The sequence below is a fragment of the Lemur catta genome, chromosome 1 (assembly GCF_020740605.2).
Source record: "Lemur catta isolate mLemCat1 chromosome 1, mLemCat1.pri, whole genome shotgun sequence".
Lineage (NCBI taxonomy): Eukaryota > Metazoa > Chordata > Mammalia > Primates > Lemuridae > Lemur > Lemur catta.
This window is the reverse complement of record NC_059128.1, coordinates 212,448,929-212,474,555: the sequence shown is the minus strand read 5'-3', so window position 1 is coordinate 212,474,555 and position 25,627 is coordinate 212,448,929. Positions and strand designations below refer to the sequence as shown.

The following is a 25,627-nucleotide window of genomic DNA, read 5'->3' as shown; positions in this document are numbered from 1 at the left end:
TAAAAGCCAGCTAAGCGAATGGTCATACATGCCCAGAAAACACCTAATTGTAGACAGCCAAGACATTCACCTCTAACGGAAATGACCAATGCTTTGCTTCCGGCAGAGACTAATACCTGATACTTCTGAGGACCAAAGAGGAAATATTAAAACTGAAAGCCCTTGGTTACAGTCAACAATTGTACACGGGTATCAACAGAGGGAAATAATTTCCTTCCTGACTCCCACTGGGTCAGTAACGCCTGGAGCAGAAGGTGTGATTATCTAACCAAACAAAGCAAGGAGCCAAGTGGGCTAGACTGTAGCTTCTATGGAGTGTCTCAAGCTTTGAGCTTCCTAGGTCTCCAAATTTACCTCCCTCCACCTCCTGTTGCCTCAGGCAAAAATGTATGTGAAAAATAATAATAATATACAATTCTATTTTCGCTTTAACCATCATTATTAAGCAAGGTTCCAGATCTAGCTGCTGCCCAAGACTGAAGATAAGTCGGTGCCCATCCGGTCCTGGGGAGGACGGGGGTGCCGGCTTGGAGGAAGGACACGCACTGAACATGTACTACTTGGCCTAACTCTGCCTTTTTCTTCATACTCAGGATGAGCCTTTAAAGAAGAAAACAACTGTAATAGCCTATCATGTATGGATCACACTTTATAGTTTACAAAACAGGTTGTCACTTAACACCATAGTTGCTCTAAATGAACATGAGAGGTAGGCAGGACTACTGTTTCTAATTCTCAAATTAAGAAAATGAAGGTAGAAGGATGTTTTTCTAGGGTCACGTATCTAATACTCAGCAGGCCTTCTGGTACCCCATCCCGCCATTCTGACTGCCTTTTTATGGACTCACAAACTTCTTAAGCCATACTGATCCCAAAAGCCTCTTTCTGTCCAGTCATTTGTTTCATTCTCATCAAACTATGTAGTGCAGCCTCATCTGTGCCAGAATTCCTATAACTCCCCAACAGAGAGTCAGCCAGCACCTGACAGAACACCCCCAGGCAAACGGACACTCACCACCTTCAGATTTATTCTATCCATGAAAATGCATGGTGCACCTATTACGTGCCAGAGACCCCACAAGACTCTGGAAACGCACATGTGAACGAGAGATGCTGCCCCTCCCCTGACTGGGTTTTATATTCTAGAAGGCCATGATCACATGTTCCCCCGCACCCTGCCATCTCCAGTCTCATTCTCGTAACAGTTCTTGGTGGGACATCATTTCTGGTCCTCACAGCATCCCTGTGTAGACAGTCCAGCTGGCTAATGTCCCTTTCAGAAGGTGAAATAAGAACTAAAGTCTGACACTCTAGAGGGGCTCTGACAGGGGGTAAGGAGGTTTTCAGAAGGCCTGTGGTTGACCACATAGCTTCTAGTCCTCTCTCCCCTTCCTAATAGCACCCAGATATTCCTTTGAGGAGCCACGTCTTCTTCACTGTGTAGCTGCCATGAGGTGGGATTGTGTCCAGTTCAGTTCTAGGAGAGTTCTGATTCATACACATTAGTATAATGCTATTCTCTTAGCCTCAGTGACTGGCTTAGAAATGTACAGTAGCCCAAGCCTATGAGAATATGGCAAACAAGGCTCTCTGACTCCCAAATGGGAAGAAGGATGCCTATCGTCTGGGTCGCAGTGGGCAGCCATCTCATGACTGTGAGGTAAAACATCCTGAGGATGAAGCCAACACACAAAAGAGGGCAGAAGAGGAGCACTGCAGAGAAGGAGAGCTGGAGGCCTGAAGCCCACCCTACGTCTGCACTGCCGGTTTCCGGGTGTTGCAGGATCACCCACCCACTTTGTTCTAGATACTATGTTCCATTAAATGCAGGCTAAGGCTGCATCAGCATTTTAGAAGACAAAAGCCACTGCTGGCTCATAATTAGCTTATGAACAACAAAAACTTCTGAGTCTCTTCCAGCTTGTTCCTCTTAAGGCAATCTGTCCCATTCTGTCATTGCACACTTGATTTTTTTTAAACCCAAGTGCAAAGCTTCATATTTATCACAATTTAATTTTAAACACTGAGAAAATTAAAAAGGTAGGGCAAGTAACAAAGATTCCCATTTAATACTTAGACTATATGTGAGGGGGAAAATATTCCAGACCATGTTTGACATTTTAAGACTATAATGTTTAAGCATCAAACCAGTGGTTTTCAGCCTTTTATGTTATACAGATCAAAAGGTGCACAGAAAGTCAGTTGTACTTTTAAGGCACATTGATTCAGAAAAGACAGAGTAACAAAACACAACTATAAACTCAGTCACAGTTTTAAATGAAGTTAGGTTTTTTTAATCACAACGGCATCTGCCCTGTTTTGGAAAACTGCACTGCAGACATGGCAAGGTGTATTACTTGGTGTAAAGCCAATGCTCGGGGCACGTATGCACTGGCTTCAGCACAGAGACCACAGTGCTAGGACCCTAAATGGAAGCCTCTCCCAGAACTCCCAGCAACTCTCCTCAGATCTCACCACAGCCCAGGGTATCTCCACACACCACTGATCTTTTTACTACCCCATCTTTAAGAACATGATATTCTACTGTACCCACTAATACAGAGGTACTCCAAACACAAGGGGCAGCTTTCCTTATCTGGTCACCATTCTCCTTTCTGAGCACACGAGATTCACACTCAGATCCCAATGAAGCTCTGGCAGGCCCTTTAAGACAAAGGCTCACACCCTTTGCCTAAGTAAATTTAGCTTCCCCTACCTCAAAGGCCTGTTGGGAAAATAAAATGAGACCACAAAAGAAGAAGCACCTTGCACAGGGATAAACAAGAGACACTCAATAATATTGTTTTCTTTCCTCACAAATGCCCATAACACTGACATTTCCATTTTGGTCTTTCAATATCAAGAACATTTCCCACCATGACAAAGGAGAAAGAAGGAAGCAATACAATCATTGGCAACCTGAAATCAATACTCCAGCTTTTTTTCCAATGTTTCTGCCTGCCACCTTCTAAGAGTTATTCCCTGCCTTTGCTTTGCCACAAAGGCATTATTATAACTTGTCCATTGCTGATAAAATCAACTCAAGGAAAAAGGAAGAACATTTTGGTTCTTCTCCAGTTCTTAATCCATCCTAGTTATGGGTACCCAGGCTTTAAATGGAAACCACTAATTTTTTAAAACTTAAAATAACATGTACATTGATTTTAAAGGAGAAAAGTCTTCTTTTCTGTGATAGGACTCACCAAGTAAGGAAAAAATGTCTTCCTTCTGATGAGTGCCCAGTGGAAAAATGAAAACAGCAGTGGACTGGCAATCAGGTGACCAGATTCTGTCTTCTGCTCTGTCTCTGAGCCTCAAATTTCCCACCTGTGGAAAACGGGAGAAGGCAGTTAGTTGCTTATGAATCTCTAGAGTCCTACCAGCTTCGGAACTTCCCGGGATTCTAAAGTCTCTGACTGGGCCACATTGAAAATCACACCAGTCTTGAAACCCACAACCCCAGTGGCTTACCTCTATCCCCACCAACCCCCCAGGCAGTTGGTTCCTGGCACTTTTATTTCACTAATTTGTCTCAGAATAATAAGAAAAGAGAATGCTGGTGCCTCAGTTCTCCTGGGAGAACAGCTTCATCTTAATAATGGAGGTGAAAGAGATAAATCAATTAGATACATTGTAAGCAAGAAAAAAAACATTAACAGATAAATCTAAACTATACCAAATAAAAAGAGAAAAGGAATATGAGTTTCGAGACAAATTTCTAACTATGGGATCTAATGTCCTTTTTGAACTTTAGTTTCCTTGCCAGAAAAATGAAACCCAGCGGGCGGCAGAGAGGTGGACAATTTTGACAGTTTCTGGAAAATCCTCATGACAAGTTTTATTTCATTAAGGACTATTACTTTTTTGCTAAGGATTACACAATGTATATTTTAACAGACAAGTATTCCAGGGCAGTGGGCTGTTATAAAACTTGTCCTTTGTGTATGCAGGAGAAATCCACATACCACAGAAACTACCACACCCATTTTCATTGTTGTCATTTTAAATATTTAACCAATCTTACAATTATTTTGTGTGTAATATCTCACTCCGTGTTCAAATACCTGATAAGCTGAAAGTTGAGAGGGAGCTTTAAAATGACCCACCTCAACTCTTCCAACTGACAGGAAGAGAATTCAGGCATGTGGGGGGTGGGGATATGGCCACCCCAGGAGCCCACCGGTAGGGGCAGGCAGTCCAGTTGTTGCTCCACTAGATCCAGTTACTGCCTATCTTGACATAGGACACTGAGACCCCTGGGCAGAGGGACTTGCCATTGGTCACACAACCAGCTACACCCAGAGCAAAACCATGACTGATACACCCAGGCCTCTGAACAACTGCCTCAAAGCTCACTCAGTACATCCCAACAGCAGAAAGAGATAAAGTAGGGAAAATGGAACAGAATTAAGATGAGCCCAGGAAAGCAACACAGTTCCTGAGAGCTAGTGGCATTCAAGGACCTCAGAATTCTCAAAGCCATTTCTACTGAAATGAGAGAGGCATAATTTCAAACTTGCTGAGAAATGGATTGTCAGGAGGCCAACATCACATCTGTGGACAGTTCAATTCCATGGAAAAGAAAAAGAGAGCCCCCACCCCCAGCCCCATGAAAGCAAAGCTTCTTGCAGAGAGAGAGATATAAATCAGAACAGTTTCTACAACAGCAGCAAAGAGCATCTGACTTCCCAGATTTCCAGACTTCACTGGAAGGAAAAGCTCTCCACCCTTGGCCCTGGGGGACTCTCACGCACAGACTCTCCAGCTTCTCCCCATGCACAAATCAAAGTGGTCTCCCTTTTCCATAGGCAACTTCTCTTTTAATAATTTTTTTCATCTTTTCCATAAAGAGAACAAGCAGCTTTGCTAAAGAACCGCTGCGAAATGATTGAAGTTCCCATGCAAACAAACCATTAGCAAAGTTCAAATGCAATTTAAATTACCAGTTGTTAAAGTGCTCCTCAATTTCGTGGTAAGTTTCCAAGGAGAATTACATGCTATATACTATTTAATTGGTTGTTTTCTATTTTTTAACATCCATTTATCCCCCCCCCACACCCTTATATTTCAGAAGTGTCTATAAAAGCTTCCCTTTAAAAAATTATACATTGTTGAATAGATTAAATCTAAAGATTGAAAAGTATCAGAGAAACAGCTACAGGATTACGCAGCTCAGCAAAAATTGATGGTTTTGACACCACAAAACATGCAGAATTTTAAAATCTTAGGAATCACCTAGCAGTGCCCTCATTCTTTAAAAATGAAGATACAAAGCCCCCAAAAGGGAAAGGAAAGTTGCCCTGAAGTCCTCTCCGGTCAGCAAGAGATTCAAGATGAGAATCATAGCTCCAAACTCCCAGCCCTCTGCCACCTCCTCCACATGGTTGCCCACAAATGGCAGAGGAAAATGGTGGGAATAGTCAAGGAATTTAATTTTCCACTTGTGTGTTTTAAAAGAGAATATAAAGCCCTCTTCAAGTATACTCCTGACCTCAAACGCAGAGATAAGCAATGGCAAATATCTCTCCAAAAGACAAGAAAAGAAGTAAAGGCTGATGAATGAATACAGTCAAAGGAGCCCAATCTTTAGACATTTTATGTGCAGACTTTTGGTAGGAAACGTCAAGACACTCATCTAGATTCATTAAACAAGTTACAGGACATCAAGACTGCAGATTTCCACTGCTTTATCTAGCCCTGAATTAGTGGCTGCCCCTGGAGGGAGAGGATAGAAAAATCAACAATGTGAAAGCAGGTCTTGTCACATCCGTAAATAGAGGAGATTTCTAGGGGCCATCATGAATGCAGTATGAAGGTCAAAGCTTTGATATTGGACTTTCATTTTAACCTTTCTAAGCTCAAGATTGCCTGTCTGCAAAACAGGGCTAGTACCACCTACTTAACAGGGTATATGTGATCATTTCCTAGGATTCCATATCCAGTGTGTATTGCACAAAGTCTGCATACAATATGCATTAATTCATGTTCACCCTCTTCCAAGATTTCTACTTCTCAAAGGCTGTGGCTCTGTGATTCTATTTTATTTGGACTAAAAATGAGTCTTATAAGCCATGTATGTTTCCTAAGTCTGTTAGATACTGTGCATCCCCTGACTATAAATTCATTTATTTTATCTCTTAAAAAATAAAACAAAACACTTTCCTGAAAACTTACACAACTAAGAATTTTCCTTCAAAAGCAAACTTCTTGGAACTGCTATTTAAAAAATAGCCTCTAAATCCAGTTTCTAAAACATACACACTAATAAAATTTCAATTTCATGTCCAAAATTTTATTTAAATTTTCCATCAACCCTATGAGAAAAATTTCCCTATTGTACACTGAGGAAACTGAGGAACAGGGAGGGAGGCTAGGCACCTGCCCAATGTTTTGGGGCTGGTAAGTAGTGAAGCCAGGATTTGAACACAGGTTTTCAAAATCAAGCTCTATAACACAAGCTTTAGTAATTTGTAGTTACAACTATAACACGGGCAGTTATTCTGCTAGGGGCAGAAATATACCTTTAAAACTCCACTATTTTCACATTTCAGGGAGCTCTGAGATAAAAAATGCCTACATTTTCAAACTAAAAAAAAAACCAAAAACAAAAAAACAATGTTCATATTAGAAGCATGTAAAGCCTTCCTGAATTCCACCTTGCTGTTATGTTCTTAAGTGAAATACAAAGCTCAGAGCCCTGGCACTAAGCAAACATCTACTGGTATGTGGAAAACAGGCCTGAGAAGGGTTAGCAATGAGCTGTTATCAGGCCAATTCAAAAACAGAATTCAAATGGCTGGGTTTATGATCTAAAAAATCATGGAAACCCTAGCATGGGCTTCTGAAGCTTCTCTGGCCCAAATGATAGTTGACACGATGTCACATGTTCTACATTCAGAAATGGAGGTTTACTAGCAACTCCTGTCCTTGATAGGGCAGTGTGTGGACCTAGCAGATGTAAGTGCTGAGCTGGACATGCCTAGAGCTCTGAAAGAGCTCACAGCCTCACTGGGGACATGCTGGAACACACACGATAGAATGAAAAGCGTGCAAAAGCACAAGTACATGCAATATCATTCTAAGAATATGAAAGTTCTCTACAGATGTGACTTCTAAACTAAGCCTGAACACCCAAGAGGATTTCCATGTATGAGGAGGAGGAAAATAGCCCCAGGGAACATGACGTGCAAAGACCTTGAGGAGGATGAGTTCAGGGTGTTCTCAGGGAAAGAGACTAATCTGGTGAAGCCAGGGACAGAGAAGTGGAGGGATACGGTGGGACATGAGGCTGGAAAAGAATGTTGCAGCTAGAACATGGAGGACCTTATGTTCCAGGCTAAACCACTTGGATCCTGAAACTCATAGGTGCTGCATTTTGGGAAATAACACAAAAGAAAGTTCAATGGTAGAGCCATGCCATCCCCTTAAGAAATGAAATCTTCTTGGGTGGTCAGCTTCCAAGCATAGCAAAGGTAGGAGTGTCTGTTTAAAAGAGAGCTCCCGGTGAAGGCCCCACCCACAGAGAAGTCAGAGGGGAAGGTAGCTCTCAGAGTTGCCCCTAACCCTTACCCTCAGTGACCCTTTCCTCTAAGTCTGAAACTCTCACCCACAGAACAGACTCATGGAAGACCTAGGCAAGAAACCAATCTCACGTTCCAAGCAGGATTACCATTCTGCCTTCAGGGAAGTGCCAGCACCACCCAAATCCTTAACTCAGAAGAAGATGGGCTTGAGACAGACTCTTTCCTGTCTCTCAAGAAGTAGGAACCAGACTGCATGTACCTAAAGGTCTACTCTACAGAGATCACAGAGCTGAGGGCCAGGCCCGGCACCTTGCAGCTGGGGCATCTGATTAATAATGAGCCTGCACTGATGTCACCAGTCAAGTTGTATGGCATCCTCCTTTTCCTTAAAGGAGCCTTTTTAGCAGTTTCCACATGTCCAAGGCCTTAGGAAAATACAATGCACTCCCTGCCTATAAAGAGCTCCCCAGCTAGAAGGAGAAATAAGACACAAGGTAGGAACGGGCACCACAAAAGAAGCACAGATAACAATGCAAATTTTTATAACACACTATGACATAGGATGATGTCATAAAAATATGTAATGACAACAGGAGAATAGAAAATTGTTGACAATTCCAAATATAGACTATTTCACTGGGAGAGTTGGGTAGTTTTCACACTATCCCTGTCAACAGAACAGCTTTCAGGGGGAGCACATATTCTATCATTTATACCCATTTGACAAAGGAGGAAATTCAGGTTCAAGATGGTTAACTGACAGCCAGGAAATGTGACAGCCAGGATTCAAATTCCGATCCCACCATCATAAGTACAATACATTTGTACTCTAGTGCCTCATCGCTAACTGTGGTGTGAGCAGAACAGAGAGATCACTTCTAGTATGGAAAAGTGGATAGTTGGGAGCAGATGTGATCAGGAATTACTTCCTTCAGAAGGTGGTTTCTGTGCAGAAGAGCAGGAGTTCTATGGGTGAAAATGGAAGAGGTCATCTCAGGCAAAAGGAACAGCATGAGCTAAGGCATGAAGGTGACCAAATGCAGGGTATATCTGGGGATTGGCAGGGGATGTGGCTGATTTAAGGATGAGTGAGCAAGGGCATTGAGAAAGTCCACACAGTGGACCCAAGTGGTATCTGGTTATGACAGGCCCTAGATACTGGGGGCAGGAGTTTTTGCTTAACATCATTAAATACTAGAAAATAAATGTTTCACAGCAGAGCTGGGGCATGGTTTCAGCTTTACGTGGGATTCTGAGCTCCACTGGGAAGGCTGTGCCTTTCAGGACCTGGGCCAAGTCAGGAATAATGGGCCTTGGGTCCTTTCAGGTCAATGTACAGAGGGGACACTGTTCCCTGGCTATGACTTTGGGGTAAGAAAGTCTACACCTACTTCATAGATCTCGACCTCCTCGAGAAAAGTTTCCATGGCTCATTAAATTCTAGGCCCCAGCTGGAGCATGAGTACTTTCAACTGGCAAACACAGCATGGAGAACAGGACAGGAGTCCTAAAATCAAAGGAACTGCACTTGACTCTTGGATACTGTATTAACTATGAAATCTTGAGAAAGTCACTTCCTTTTAACAAGGGCACAGTTTCTTCATTTGTAAAATGGAAACCATATACTTATATAGCTCAGTTCTTGTAAGAACAATTAATTTGTGAGATTAAACATGAGGACACATGTTTGTACATTCAGGCTAACATGTCTAGAGTAGCTGTTCCCCTGAAAGCCACCATGTTGACAAAAAGTAGTATAAAAACTGCCCAATTCTCCCAGTGAGGTGGTCTAAATCTGGAGTTGTCAACAATTTTCTTTTCCTCTGTTGAAAATTGAGCTGTATTCCCCAGGCAAGTCATTACATCTTTTTGTGCCAAATTGTTTTCATCTTTTAAATGACCCAGTAATCCCACTTTGGGCAATATACATAAGGGAATAATCCAAAAGAAAAAAAGAAGGCAATTTGTTCGGAGATGTTATTCATAGTGCTATTTCTAGCTCTTTATATATCCCCCTATTATAGCACTTATCTCACTGCGCTGTAATTATCCACTCCCCTTCCATACGCCTCCAAATTATCTTTGAATCAATCCCCAGCACCTAGCACAATGCCTGGCATACAGTAAGAACTCAATAAATGTTTGTTGACTAAATGAATGGGCAATATAAAAGAAATTTTAAAAGAAACTCGAATGAGCAATAACAAAACACTGTTTTTAAGAGATGATGTTACATTGATTTTTTAAAAAAACTGATAACTATATACTGCAAACTCTTTGAGCAGGAGTATGTGAAGCAGCCTCAGGAATGAGTTTTAGATGATTTAGTTTATGATTTCTGAGCATCTCTGGGCTTAGGCTGATCGTAGTATAAGATTGCCATGAAATACTCAGAAGGATGAGGTTATGTGTGAGGTCGCTCTGGCCTGGTGGCTGCAGCACAGGGCTTGGTAAGGAATTCTGATTCTCAACCTGTTGCAGACACTACCTTGTTGCAGGACATTGACTAAATCACCTTACTTCTCAGAGCCCAGTTTCTCCACTGGAAAACAGAGTATTTGCAGGAAAGCCCAGCCTGAAAAGAGGAATTATAGAGAGCCAGCAAAAGCTAGCAAGTGTGAATTCAAATGTGAATGAGAAAGGAGGGCTGGTAGGTGCCTTTGGAGCACAGTCCTCCAGCCACTGAGGGGCCCTCCCACTGGGCCTTCCAGAACCATCTTACAAGAGGGTTGAAGGCTCCTCACCAGGGAGTTCACAGGAGGCAGAAATCTCTGCAAGAACAGACAACACATCAAGAAAAAACAGTATGTTAAATACAGCCCATAAAGTCAACATTACTCTGAATGTTCCTTATTCTTGGTGGGAAAGAATGTTTTATAAAAATACCCAGAGAGAGCAAAGGGAAACTGCACATTCTGCGGGGCTTATTTTGGGGCGTTCCAACAGCTCTCCGCCGGGAAGTCAGAGGCAGGAAGCCACTGTCCTCTGTTCATTGGCCAGAAGCTCAAGGTTAGAAACCAAGCGGAAGGTGGGGGGAGTACACTCCCTGGTCCTGGAATTCCAGTTACTTATCTGTGTAACCCTCCACTGCCCATATCTTCACCTTCCTCTGTGTCTCCCAGATTCCTGCGCATTTAGCTTGACATTCCTCTAAAAGAAATCACCCCTGATATCCTAGAGACAATCACTCCAATATGTGTCCTGAACCTGCCCGTTTCTCTGCTGCTCCACTTCTGCCTCCCTGGTCAAAGTTACCACCCCCTCTCACCGGGATTATGGCAAAAGTCACTTCCTAACCTTCCAGCTTCTCCTCTTGCCCAGGCCTTACAATCCAGTTCCCCCGACAGCAGCCAGAATGATGCTTCTAAAACACATTCCTGGGCTCAGGTCTAAGCAGCTCAGGTCTCTTGCTCACTGACACCTCCTAGCCGCTGCTGGCTCTCTCTGCTGCCTTTCCCGTGTAGCCTGCAACCTGCCAGCACAGGAGGCTCCTTCTGTTTCTCAAACAAACTCCTTTTGCATGGACGTCTCCACTGCCTTCAACGCTCTTCCCCTGACTTTCACACGACTGCCTCCCTATCACTCAGTTCATGTCTTGACTTACACATCACCTCCCAGAGCTCTTCCTCCACTCACGCACAGCCAGAGTGCACTTTGCCATCCTCCTCTACCTTACTTATAATTCCTATTTACCTGCTGATTTCTTATCTGCCTCCTCCACGCACCCGTATGAGACCAAAGCTCCAATGGATCGTTGCTCCCTGTGTCTTATTCTTCGTTCTAAATGGAGTACTGGGATAGTGCCCAGAACAGTGCATGGCACCTAAGTGGGAACTCAATAAAGATTTACTAAAATTAAATGAATAAATGCCACAGATGGAAGAAACCTGACAGATTCTCTAAAGGGAAAGCAGCCCAGCACCGTGGCTAACATCCTGGGCTTCGGTGTCCAACAAACATGGATCAGTAAAGCTTGCACTCAGGAGCTGTGGGGGGTTGGGCAAGCTTCCCCACTTAGGTCTTACTTTTCTCAAAGATGAAATGGGGATAATAGCACCAGCCTTGTGAGAGTGTTGGGAGTGCTCGGTGTACGGCTCAGAACAGACTAAATGTTGGCTGTCATCAACAGCACCCTCCTCTTCCGGTCGAGAAAAGAGAGAGGCAAAAAGGAACCGGGCTTTGCCCGAGGGATACGCTGAGTCAGGAGCAGAGTCAGGTCAGAAAATCACATCTCCAGCTTCTGCCCACTATTCCACAGACCTAATAATAACTAAAATACTAGATACCATGCCATTTGTTTACGCGTTCTGCCTTGTTCCAGAAAGGATCTGAAGTATCTGACGAAAGAGACAAATAGTACATGATTTTTTTTTAAATGAGAAAAAGGGGAGGGAGATGGGAAAATAAGCTAAAGAAAAGGGGAAAGGGATACAAAAAATAAGAGCCACGAGTCTCAGACCATATGCTAGAGGTGGGCTTCAAATTTGGCTCAGAGCTTCCCGGAGGCCAATACAAAACAAAGGAACATATGTGTGCAGCCCTTTGGAACACCTGCTTTATTGAAATGCCACAGCAGTGTGTGAGGAGGTGTCACTAGCAGTTGAGAATCACCCTGGTTTGTCACTCTCTTGCCAACCATAATCCAATATTTACTTACTTTTTATCACATGCACTCTGTTATCAAACCACTTGGGTTCAAACCAGTCTGCTACCCATTGCGGGGCTCCGGGCACGTTACTTAACCCCTTGAAGCCTCAGGTTGTTCTTCTTCTATGAAATAAACGTAAAAAATAGTACCTAAATGGGTAAGCAAAATGTGGTGTATCCATTACAATGGAATATTATTCAGCCTTAAAAAGGAGAAATTCCAACACATGCTGTAACATGGATGAACCTTGAGGACATCATGTTTAGTGAAATAAGCAAGTCACGAAAAGACACATATCGTATGATTCCACTTAGAGGAGGTACCTAGTGTGGTCATATTTACAGAGACAAAAAGTAGAATGGTGGTTGCCAGGGGCTGGTGGAAGCAAGACTGTGCAGTTGTTGGTTATGGGAATAGGGTTTCAGTTTTGCAAGATGAAAAGAGTTCTGGAGATTCATTACACAACAGTGTGAATGTACTCAATACTACTGAACTATACACTTAAAAATGGTTAAGATGGTAAACTATATGTTATATTTCAGCATAATTTAAAAGAATATAAAAAATAGTACCTACTCACAAAGGCAGCTGTAGTAGTGACTCAGCAATTTAGGCAAAGTGTTTACCCCAGGGCCTGGCACTCAGCAAGTGACCAAGTCCTGTTGGTTGTCCCTATTAACAGCATTAGCATTCACAGTGGTATTATGAGTTCTAGCCTCTTGGTGCCCCCGTCCCTCAGCACCACAGGAAAAACTCCCAGGCTTTCACTCTTCAAGGCACTCTCCTCCCATCCCACGAGCAGGGAGGGCCCAGAGTCACTGCCCAGCCACGGCTGGTCAGAGGGGGAGACATGTTGTATGCAGTTTCCAGTGAGTCCTGTGCAAGTTCCTTCTTCCTAGTTACTTCAGAGCTGCTTAGAGAGCTGCCTCCCTCTCCTTTCAACACCGGCCAGAACAAACGGAGGCGTCAGAGCACTTGCGCTCTGTTACATCTGCCACCTAATGCCACTGCATCAAAGTACTTCCCCAAAACACTGCTCTTCCCTGCGCTGGAGAAGCGGGTCCTCAAGTTGATTGGAAACTGAGCAGACTACAAAGTTACTTATTACGGCTATGTAACATCTGGGGCAACGTAATAGAGTAGTGATCTCTGGGTCTCTGTCCTGCCTTGGTCACATCAAAGCAGACTAAAAAAGTGTGTGTGTGTGTGTGTGTGTGTGTGTGTGTGTGTGTGTGCATGTGTTTAAAATCTAGTCAGAATCAGGGCTCACCTTTGAATGAGAATAATACTCCAGAATTCCTGCAGCTTCAAGAATAGTGGTAGAGGCTTAGACAGACAGAAATCCCTGCTCAATTTCTCTCAAAGTCCGTTCATAATTTTCACTTCCACAGATGAAATGGAAATAAAGGTCTATACTATTCAGTTACACCTTCTGGACAAGCTATTATCCCCTTTCAGAAAAGAAAAAGATATGCAGAGCAGAAGGTTGCATTCAAACAGCATTTATATGACCAAAAGAAGGGAAAGATAAATAAAAACTAAGGAAGGAAAAAGAGAAAAAAATTAAATTAAAAATAAAAAATCCAGGCATCTGAGCCTATTTAACATGATGGAAATAAGTCTGAACTAGAAGTAGGTTCTAGTCCTCAGTTTCCCACTGACTAGATCAGCAAATGTGGGCAATTCTAGCAGCTCCCAGTTTCCTCATCTGCAACAGAGGAGGCAGCTTAAGTCCAGTGGAAGGAGAATGAACTGAGAGAGAAGATCCAGGTTCCAATCATACCTATTTAGCCATGTGTCTTCAGGACAAGTGAGCTACCTTCCCTGGGCCTCCACTGCCCGCTATATGCTGTGAAATGAGACCAACACACAGAATAATCACTGAGACTCTTTCCACCTCTGACAATCCATCAAATCTACATAACATCCTGCACATAAGGTAAGGTATTTATTCCAGACTGTGGATGCCACACAAATGTTATACACCAACATTTTGCATATCCTTAAGTCCAACCATAACTGTTTTTCAAGCTAAAACCACCCCTCCTCAAATGTCCACAAACATCCCTTTTGGCTTGCTGCTGCAGCCCTCGCAATCACACAGATGACAACACTCCCAAATTATCTTTCTACCCAACTCAAGCTTGGCCTCATGTGGGAGGACATATCTGTCCAAATTTTTTTTTTTTTTTTTTTTTTTTTACAAACAAATAGAATTTTTCCTTAGACAGACCTTGTCTCTCAATCTCACTGTAAGTTCTCCCCTGGGAAAGCAACTGTCCACACCCACAAATTAAAGCTACCAGCACCCCCCAGCAACATGTCCCATCCCCTGCAAGCAAGCCGACCCACAGGCCAGAAGCCCCAGTCTCGGAGCAGAAATGCCACTCGTCTGGCAGTGACAACGTACTCACTGGACGTCCGGCCCCACAGGCAGCTGGCCTTCCGCTGGCCCTCGCGCCCTGTCGCAGGCCCACAGTCCACTACAGGACACAGCAAAGAGATGGTCCCGAAGCTCGAGGGGAACAGAACTGAGACACTCTCTCCTCAGCTTCCAGAACAAGGGGCAGAGGAATGGAGAAGGAAGGGTGGGGGCGGGGGAGGGGGACGACTTTGTTTCTGGAAACAAGAATTCAAATCCTGCTTCTCCTAAACCCTGAGTCACCTCCTTCTCTTCCAATAGATCAGTGTGGTGGGTAAACATTTCCAAATATGGAGAAGCAGACTGGAGGATGTCAGAAAAATCACCCTTCTCTTCTCTGGCACTTGAAGAACATGCCCCACTTAAGACAGAATTCCTTACTCAGAGTAAATTATTAACTTCCAAAGAAGTAGAGTCCCAACCCTTCCTTACGCTGACTTGTTACGGGAAAAAGCCTCCCCAAACCATAACCAAAATGTTGGTACCCTCATAATGTCCTGAAATAATATATATATATATATATAATATATGAACTAAAAAAAAAAAAAAAGGAAAAGAAAAGAAAAAGCCTCCCCAAACCAAACAAGGAAGTAACAAGTTTGAAAGGCTTTCAGTCCACCTTAGGAATGAGACTATCCAGAATGTAACTACACAACTACATTTATGAAATCTATTAATTTGGGGGATGGGGAGGGATTTTGGCGGGATGAACCTGAGAAGGTTGCCAAGAATATAGTTCACGGTTCCTATGCTGGTATGTGAGTCCTAAAGCAACTCCCCTCCTCGGTCCCCAGTCCCTGACTCTCCTGGACTGGGAGTCCTCCCCGGAACTTACTTTTGTGTGTGTTCTTCACGGGGCAGACACCAGGCTTGAAGACTCAGAGCTAAACCAGACTATCAAAAGAACATTGCTTTTGTTGGGGGACAAGGGGTCAACTTCTCAGTTTAATTCGTAAAATTAATTCCAACCCTAAGGTTCTGCGATGCCTCAGTTGAACCCGTAAAGCCGATCAGGAATGAATCTGATCTGAAATGACTGCAGACTGAGTCAGAGCAGTAGAAAGAGAGTTGACACTGGGGAAAGTGGAGGTGTGAGGAGGTAGGGGTCTGCTCAGAGAAGGGAATCCAGGTACCATACCTGGCTTCCCAGTGGTCCTATGCCTCGTGTGATGTTGTTCTACTATTGCTTATAAAGGCTTTCTGGAGGTCAGATGAGCCTTTTTTTCAGAATCATCACCCATTTCCTGGCTTTCCAGCATGCACCAGGCTGTTTGTTCTCACCCCTAGGGAATCTTCAAGCTACAAACTGTACTGCTCAGGGGAAGGAGGGGCCCCAAGCCCCAAGCCCAAGTCAGTCACTCATTAGGATTTTAGACAAGTCAGTTTGCCTCCTGTAGATTACATTTTCTCATTCAAAATTGGGTGGATATCCAGAAATTGTTCAACTACATGCTCTAAAAGCTGCTTCTATTTGGTCTATCCAAATAATCATTACACATTTATTTTGCTTACCAATTTTATGTTTTAACAAGCATGCCACAAGCAAACATTTCTTATTTATTGCATGTTTAATAAATTAACACAAATAATAGTGACTACTAAAATAGATAAGGAAACACAAGATCAGAGAACCTTCCACCACATGCCAGAACCAGAACTCAGCATAGAGCTGTTCCCACTGCGGCCCTCCTAGGGGCTCAAAGTTAAGCCTAAGAGGGGAAAAGGATGGTCCTCATCTGTCAGAACGCCCCTTCCAGGAGGATTTCAGCAGAGGAAAGAGATATTCCATGGAAAAGAGATGTCCTGAAAACTCTCAAAACCAAGGTGAGCCACAGGGATGGATATGAAAACCAGAACGAGAGACTTTAAATTTACCCTCCATCTTGCAAAAGACACTTCGAGATCAGTTTCTACATACACAGAGGGACTCTGCACCTCCTTAATGTATGTGTGCCTCTCTTCTTCCTGGCCACTAAGAACCATTGGCTCTGGGATCACAAGATGAGAAAAGGCCCTAAAGGCCACAGAGCCCACTGCCTGCCCCATTCACGAATGGTATTCCTGAGGTCTACAGTGAGGCAAAGATCATTGTCTTCTGCAGCTGTTTAATTCCACTTTGCACCCAAAAGTTCTTCCTTATATGGAACAAAAATCTGGCTCCCTGGTCTTCAACTCCCTTGTCCTCATCCTGCTTCTAAGGACCATGTGTCAACCTACGTCTGACTCATAGGCTTGAAATTTTTGTAGGTGAATATGTACAGCCATCCCTCAGTATCCGTGGGAGATGGGTTCCAGGAACCCTCAAGGAAACTGAAATCCACAGATGCTCAAGTCCTTTATATAAAATCATGTAGTATTTGCATATAACCTACTTACATTCTTCCATATAGTTTAAATTATCTCTAGATTACTTATAATACCTAATACAATGTAGATGCTATATAAATAGTTGTTATACTGTGTTGGGTTTTTCTGGTTTTTGGTTTTTGGTTTTTTCTCGGGATGGGGTCTTGCTCTGTCACCCAGGCTGGAATGCAGTGGCATGATCATAGCTCACTGCAGCCCAAATTCCTGGACACAAGGGATCCTCCCACCCCAGTCTCCCCAGCAGCTGGGATTACGGGTACAAGCCACCGCATCTGACCAGTGTACTGTTTTCTTATTTGTATTATTTTTTAATTGTCGTATTGTTATTTTTATTATTTTTTTATATTTTTTGAGCTGTTGTGGGTTGAATACAGAGATGCAGAACTCATAGACATGGAGGGCTGACTGTATATAGAAACAAAGCTCTCCAAGATCTCAGCCCTCAATCACTCTGACTGTTCTCCTGACCACATCACACTGCTGATTCCTAATGCATTTGTTGCCAACTTGAAATCCATTCTTTTTGGTTTTTTCCAATGTGTTACTGCTAAGCAATCCATTCACCATATGTACTGCTGGCCTTGTGGAATCACAAGATATACCCGATTAAATACCAGGCAGATGGACTTCTTTAGCTTATTGAGAAACTAAAGAAGACAGGCCTTCAAGGCCCGCTCTCCATCCGCCTCTACCCCTCTTCCCAGACCACACTCCTACCCTTTGGTGAGGAGGCTCAGGGATGCAGATCCCGTTCCCGGGTCCCCACTCCTGCTCTCCAGTCCTGGGAGACCTAAAACTGTCTCCAGGATACAAGGCTGTTCCAAGGAACACTGAGAGAGAGAGCTCTGTAGGAAAGGAGGGTCCTGTCAACACAATTCTCAGAATCACAAAGCAGCTGGCAGGCAGGGCAGCAGGGTCAACTTGCTAATCACAAGGCTGGGAGCTTGTGATCCCTGACAACTTCAGCACCATTCTGGACCACAGTGTCTTTTTAAAAAGAGAGAAAAAAATGTCATTTTCTTTCACAGTTCTGATGGCGCTGTTTGAATTCAAGGTCCATGTAGTAAGAACAATGATGCCTGCCATTAGTAGTGTGCTTTACTCTTTACTAAACGCTTTCCCAGACAGTCTCCTTTAGTCCCTCCAACAACTCCTTCCGGACGCAGCATTATACCCAATTTAGTGGTAGGAAAACTGAGGCTCAGAGAGCTTGAGTACATTTCAAGGTCACACCACCAGTAAGTAGTAAAAGGAACACTGGTTTAGGATTTAGACTACATGAGATTCCAGTTCCAATTCTGCTCCATACTGTTTGACTTCTGGCTAATTGTTTAACTTTTCTAAACCTCCGTTTCTACACCTGTAAATTAGAGATTAAAATAACCACTCTGCCTACCTCTCAGAGCAGTTACAAGGATCATATGAAATAATGAGAGTGAAAGCCCTCTGGGAAAGGGAAGGCATTATAAAAGTGTAAGGGATTACTGTGTGATTACTTGTAAATGACTATGCATTCCATTACAAATACAGAAAGCGTGAGGTCATTCGCAAGACAAAGAAACATTAAGGCCCTGGGAATTAAAGGAAATGATTTGCTGTTCTACAGGGTTATGTCTATATGCTGCTCACCCTTGCAGTTCAAAGCCCAGCAGCAGCTGTCAGATTTTCAAACTCCAAGTCACATATGTCTACAGGACGGCTCAAGACAAAATCTCCCTTTTCAGCTTAAAGCAAATGCTGGGCCAAAAGGAGGTAACAGAGATGGATGTTTGAAAGACCCCCTGAGATTCTCAGTTCCGGAAACATGGCCTGCGATGTTTTCCTTGGAGAGGTTGTTAGAAACACAGGCTCCAGTCTCTCTCAAATAAGCCCGTGGGGAAATAAACATACAGTAAGGAGCTATTTACCAAAGAGCACTGAGGAGCTCCCAATCATGAATTAATCAAGGGCACAAGATATTTCAAGTTGCAGATACCAAAAAGATAGTAATTTCCAACCCATTAAACCTCCCAGCCCAGCCCACAGAAGCTCCACCTGGAGTTCTGGCAGCCCTGGCAGTGGCCAGCAGGCTGGGCCAGCAGATGAGGCTCGCTCGCTTACCAGAGGTCTTGCTGGAGATCACCTGGAGGTCGCGAGGGACCCACGGGCTGCTGAGAGTGGGCTGGTCTGGCTTCCTTCAGGCCTCTCCCAGCACGTAACTTGTCAGGATTCTCTTCAATTCCTGCAAAGAGCCCAGACATTGCTGCCATTTATGGAGATGTAAGATCTTCCCTAGAAATCCACTCCCAAGGCTAATGAGCACACAGCTCAATGTCGATTATTTTCTGGTTGGCACTTCATCATGTCCTTTGAGAAAGGCACTAAGTTAATTTATTGCATAGATGTGTGAACACCCACTATGTGTGTGTGCTTCAATCTCCAGGGATGATGCAGCAAAGGGCTGTGAGATGCAGACAGCCTCAAGGAGCTCACAAGCCTCATGCAAGAAAGAGGATGACCATAATGAAGGACAAGACGTGGTAAACTCCATGAGTTCCATGGATCCCTCTTAGTGCATGGGTTGGACTTTGGGGCTAGGCATTAAAAGTGGGGCAGGTGGTGCAGGTGAAGGAGCAAAGGGCATTTCAAGCAAAAAGGATTTGAACCCTGGCAATGAGAAGATATGTCCAGGAAGCAGCAAGTTAGAGGCAAGTTTAGTTAGAGAAGGTGTAGACCACTAGTGCAAGAAGTGGGCAAATGGGTGGGAATAAACAGAGGTAACTCAGAAAGGCAGACTGAAGATAAATGTTGTCGGATAAGGTGATTGGATTCTATTTCTAAAAGCAGGGTTTTCGTTTTGTTTGTTGTTTTCTGAGAATCAAAGCTCTGATTACACCATTGATGAGGTTAAGAAAATAGACTCTTTGGCTCCTCATTGCCAAATAATACCAACAATAACAACTATAATTTAATGAGTGTTTACTCTGTGCCAGGTATTATACTAAGCACATTACCTGCATTACCTCATTTAATCCCAGCAACAACTCTGTGAGCTAGACAGTCTCACTCCCATATTACAAATGAGGAAATAAACACTTAAAGAAAAAGTAGTGAGAGGCCTGGATTAACTAATTCACAGTGCAAACTCAACTCCTTGCAATTCTATACTGCCCTCCCCAATTCTGGCCCTCTTTCCCCTTGCTCAGATTTTCTTAATCTCATTTCTATGAGATGAAATCCTCCTCACATAACTAGCAGGCATAACAATCACACATAATAAATGAAACTATCTGCAAAAAGAGTTGACAAAATTCTTTATTTGTTTCTGTCTCTCTTTCAGGCCCTTGGGATCAAGAACCTTGCCCTTGTTCTCAGCCTGTGCACATAGTGGATACTCAATACTTACAGGTATTTAGTTAGACAGTGTCTTGGAAGGTTGGGCCTGGGAGGTAACACAATACTGGCTGTAATTTCAACTCTTTTCTGCACAGAAATTGAACCCAAGGTTCCCAGGGTCCAAAGGGGAGACAGACAGGTTGAAAATGTAGGTCAAGGACCTTGTGCAAGGAGCCTCCTAAAGGTCCTGTAGCTACTCAGAGGCCGCATGGCCCTGAACCTACAGCCAGTGCTCCAAAAACCTCAGAGGGAGCTGGACAGATTAAATATTTCCTTGAAAAAGGAAAAAGCCATGTCCCACCAAGATGGGAATTTGGGTTAAAGAAGGTACTTCTAACAAAGTGCCCCGGAGTTAAGGGACCTCTGGGCTGGGAGGCTGGGAGGTCTCAGACCCCTTATACCTTGTAACTTACGGTAGGCTTTGTCCCTCAGTGTGAGTAAGAGGGATTATTACAGTGCTTTTACAACTTTTTCTTTCTTAGCAGCAGAAGTTTTCCTTTAAATGAATGTTTTGAAGATGTTTAGTTTGTTCCTTTTCACCTTCCTAGGCACCCCAACCCCAAGGCTGCTCGCTCCTGGAGTCTCCCAGGCTCAGGAGAGCACAGCTTGAAAACCACCAGCCTCCTGAGCTCTTCACAGTACCTTCTATCTCTGACTCCAGTAACATCAAAGGTCTGAGATGCACCTTCTTAGCAAGCAGCTTTGCATTCTCACCCATGAGACAGGCAATATATGGTATAGGTGTAGCAGAAGAAGAAAGAGGTCTCACATTAGAAAACTTGGATTATAATCTATTTAGGACCTATGTTCTCTCAAGGAAGTTATTTAATCTCTCTAAACCTCAATTTTCTCATCTGTAAAATGGAAAATAATATTGTTTATCTACCTACTAAAGCATTTATGAAAATTAACTAATTTAATAAACTAGTAAGTAGAATGCCACAACAAGTGCTGAATTCTGATCACCCCATCCATAAATTTACCTAAGTCCACAAATGGAAAACCAGGTAGCACTGTGTTCAGGGCAAAGAAGATGCCCAATGAGTAGCAAAAGGCTCATTTCCTTTCCTCCTTGCTCTCGTGGGCATATTCAACCTGAACAAGCACTATGACAGCAATAAGGACTTACTGGGAGAAACACATTTTGTGCCCCAGATTCTCTATAGTTCACCTTTGAAAACCTTGCAGTTTGTCTCTGGAATCTCTGAAACTCATGGCCATCTTAGACTTCTGAGAATGACAAGCAAGACGATGGAAGGTGGAGAAAAGTGAGTTCGAGAGAACCACTGCACTAGGTCATTGGCACAGGTGGAAGTGTTAGGCTTGGCATCCCCCCTCCCAGCTTCCACACCCACCCACTGAGTGGCCTGAGAAATCCCATCTGCTCTTTGAGCCTCAATTTCTTTGCCCACAAAACGGGGGTGAGAACAATCCCATCTTCCAAATTTGTTATATAGAAAAAAGGAGTTAATAAACACAAAAACTCTTGACAACTTCACAACTCTACACCTATACAAAATATTAATATTTCTATTATAGCCTCAAATAAAAAGTTGACCCACTACCAAAAAAATAACTTAGAATTTACCCAAAACTTGGGAATCTCCCTGTCTTGAGGCCCCTGCCCCAATTTCAGGATTCCCTGCCGCTCACCTAAGTTACTGCAACAGGTTCCCTGCACAGCCTGAAGGTGCATTTCATCGGGACTTTCCCAGCTGACCACTCACCAGGGCTCTGAACCACACAAAAAATCATGTCCACCTGCCCTCAGGCCAGCCTCCGGGCCTTCAGGATGGGTGCCAACCCATCTTTCTAGCCACGTCTCCCATTCTACTGCTACATGAATCCCTGGCTCCAGGCAAGAGTGTACCCCCCATTCCACACAACCCTGAGATTTGGCTCATGCTTCCCCCCAGCCCTGGTACCACACCCGCAAATCTGAGTGCAAAATCTCTTTACTGCACAGCAGGGAAGTGAACTTTTGGGGAGTGTTCTTGATTGGGGTGTAGTCAATCACACCTTCACTGACCCACCCTCTCTCTACAGATGGTCCCACCGATTCCCAGTCCATAAGCATAAATATCATGATAAGAAGAAATACTTCTGTAACTCTTAGTAATCAACAGAGCTTTATAAATGCTTGCCATCAAACATGACCAGGATGCCCATTTTACACATTTTATAGTAAGTGGCTACGCCTATAGCCATGTGCAAGCCTTTGGCTCCAGAGCCTGGCACACTGTACTCTCCCCCGAGAGAGGGTGCGATTTAAACTCTGCTACAAAAGGTGCAGGGCTGGTGGCACAGCCAGCTCACCACATGACTCCAGACAAGTCTCTTTCCTTCTCTGAACCACAGTTTCTTCATCCATAAAGTGAAGATTCTCAAATCACCCCATATACCTACACACCCTATTCCCTCCCCCTGAAAGACTTCAGAAATGAAACTTCAGAGAGGAACTAACAAGTTAACATCTCACGTATGTTTGGTCAGTTCCAACCCTGAGCTTCCCCCTCCCAACTCCAAAGCCCATCTAGAAAGAAGGAAAAGGGACTGACCTGAATGTCAACAGGCACCATGACCCTACAGGACAGCACAGGGAATGCGTGCAGCAGCCATCACCACGCAGACAAGACACTCCCCGAGAACAACTGCAGTCACGGTCACAGCGCATGAACATTGTCAGCAAATCGCCGGTTTGACTGGCAATTTTTAATAAGCTCAAGATGCAAGAGCATTGATGCAGACAGCACAGTACGCTCCCTCCATGCCTCACGGCCTGTGAGCTCCACAAGGGAGGTCATTCAAGATTCTCAGGACATTCACATCTCTCTTCAGTGTCGCCAAGTACTGCTGCTACCTGACCACAACACGCGTCTGGATGTGAGACAGTATTGTGTGGCCGGCCACTGAGCCCTCTCTGTGTACTCTGACTGCAAGGGCTCTCCCAGGACCACAGGATCCTAGATCTGGCGAAATGCAGGTACCAACTAGTCCAATCCTGTAAACTACAATTTGTCTGGGGCATTCATTCATTCAAAATGCGTTACCAATGTCTACATGGGGCACAGCAATGACATGAGGCTAATCTCTGCTCTCCAAGACCCTGCTCCGGTATCTTAAGTGGCTTCCCAAGGGCAACAGTCCAATTGTTTTACCTAATATCTCAAGTTTCTCCATAACTCGGACTCACCTTCTATTCCCACTGTAAGCTTTCTCCCACTGCCACTTGTCACACACTCTGCTTTCTTCAGACTGAACTCTCAGTTCACTTTGTCCCCTCTGCGTGGCCTGCTACCCTCTGCCCCAGCAGCAACTCTCCACACCCTGCACATCCATCAAGCCCACTGGTAGTTCTCAACAGGAATGTGATCGCCCTGTGGAGAAAGACAGCCCTTTATCTCTAGCGTCTCATGCGTTCCAAGACATCTAGCGTCCCTGGCCCTCAATACGAAATGCCAGTGGCAGCCTGGCCTTCAGTCACTGAGACAACACAAAACACTCTGCCACATTTTCAAACGTCACCACTGAGAATCACTGGACCATGGCCACCCTACATGAAACCGCCCAGCAAGAACAACCTCTCTTCCCTGGATTTGCTCAGCCTGCTATTTAGGGCACTGATCACCATCTTCCTTGAACTGTTCTTACGATGCACTTGACTTATTCCCGTTCCCAGGGTGGGCTCCAATGGACGAAGCCCTGACTTGTCTCTCCCCTCACTGCCAAATCAAGCTCAGGGTCAGGCTCATAATAAGTGTTCAATATGTTTGTGAACAAATTATGTAAATAAGACAACTGTCCTAGGCCATGACTCCCGGGAAGAGATTGAAGTGAACTGGAAAATAACAGATCAACTGCTGTTGTCGAGACTAAGGAGAACTCACTTCAAAAACTGAGAGTGGGCAAATGGTCTGCTTTTTCAGGATATTAAGTATATTAATTTTATATAAATAAACACAAACATTAATTATGTTGTAATTAATTATATTACAGTACTATAATTAACTATAAACATTAAGTTTTCAGGGTAATAGCTCCTGGGAATGTCTGAATGAATGCACTGGGGGCAGACATATTCTCTCAGTTGGTTCAATCAGAGTCCATGTCCACCCTCTAGAGTGCCTTTCTGCACGGCAGAAGCAGACATTAAAACTGTATTTCTAACACTTCCTCAAAACTAATAAATTAGATGCCACCAATAAGGTGTATTTGAATGAGATGTGGAAGGTGGAAGTGAAGCTAAGTCTTCCTGCTGCCATTTCTACTGGAAAGTAATACCATGAAATGATGAAAGTCTAAGGCCAGTCCATCTGGTAATCCAGTGTCCAGTCACCAACTATGAGGATGCTGAGAAAAGTTTCAGAGGTCATAGCAGTGGCTTCCAAATCACATCTTCCTTATCCCTGGATTGTGGCTCTGGAATAAATTCTCAAACCCAATAGCTCCAGACATAGCCTTCTGGATCCACTGCTCCAGTCTTTCCAACAATTTTGTTAGCATTTCTTTCCTTGAATTAATTCATTTCCAATTAAATTACATGGAATGTCTTTCCTGGACTTATGCCTGTTAGATGCAGGAGGGAAAAAAATAGATCAATTAACTGATCATTCATTATTCTATTTCTTTATCTGCCCCAGACCTGTGTCTGTATATACCTAGACCTCTCTTGCCTCTGTTAAAGAACAAAAATAACTCACTTCACTATACTGAGCCAAATAAACCTATAACTCCAAGATAACATAGCTAACAGGTGTAACAAGCTAATCAGAATGACACAAACTAGTTTATAGTCAGTATAAACTCTAATTTATATAAAATGAAACATGGTTATACCATAACTACGGGCTCTTTCCTGAGATCTCCTGGATTGATCTCTTCATTTAGCAAATTTGCCACTGAATCCCTCAGCACCACACAGGCTACATACCTGGCCCATCTACTTCTGTACAGCCCAACAGCACAGGCTTCCAGAAATGTCTGCTCCTGTCCTCCTCTCTTTAGCCAAAAGGATCCTGTGGCAGATTGTATTTTCCAACAATGGCCCCAGGAATATCCACATGCTCTTCTAGAATTTTACCACTCATTAAGATGTGGCATCTCTTTCCCTGCCCCTTGAACCTGAGTGAGTTTGGGACTGCTCCAACCAATGGAGCATAGTGGAGTGAGACAGCTTCCACCTGACACCTGCTAGTGCTCGTTCTCTCTCTCTCTCTCTCTCTCTCTCTCTCTCTCTCTCTCTCTCTCTCTTTCCCTCTCTTCTCTTCCTCTCAAGGCTTGCCCTTTATATCC

General features: G+C 43.7%; 1 protein-coding gene across 10 annotated transcripts in view; it reads right to left on the bottom strand.

Annotated features, from left to right (window-relative positions):
- LOC123630380 (LIM domain containing preferred translocation partner in lipoma) overlaps positions 1 to 25,627 on the bottom strand; it is a 648,766-nt gene that overhangs the window by 583,142 nt on the left and 39,997 nt on the right. For 7 of the 10 annotated variants that reach the window (XM_045539905.1, XM_045539914.1, XM_045539916.1 and 4 more), the window contains exons 2-3: positions 19,061 to 19,181; positions 3,204 to 3,327 (exon numbers count right to left, since the gene is read on the bottom strand). The gene's annotated coding sequence lies outside the window, so the exon portion shown is untranslated. Of the gene's footprint in view, positions 1 to 3,203; positions 3,328 to 14,523; positions 14,545 to 14,581; positions 14,837 to 19,060; positions 19,182 to 25,627 lie in introns of those variants that run through there. The other 3 variants (XM_045539910.1, XM_045539907.1, XM_045539912.1) reach the window with 3 other exon arrangements.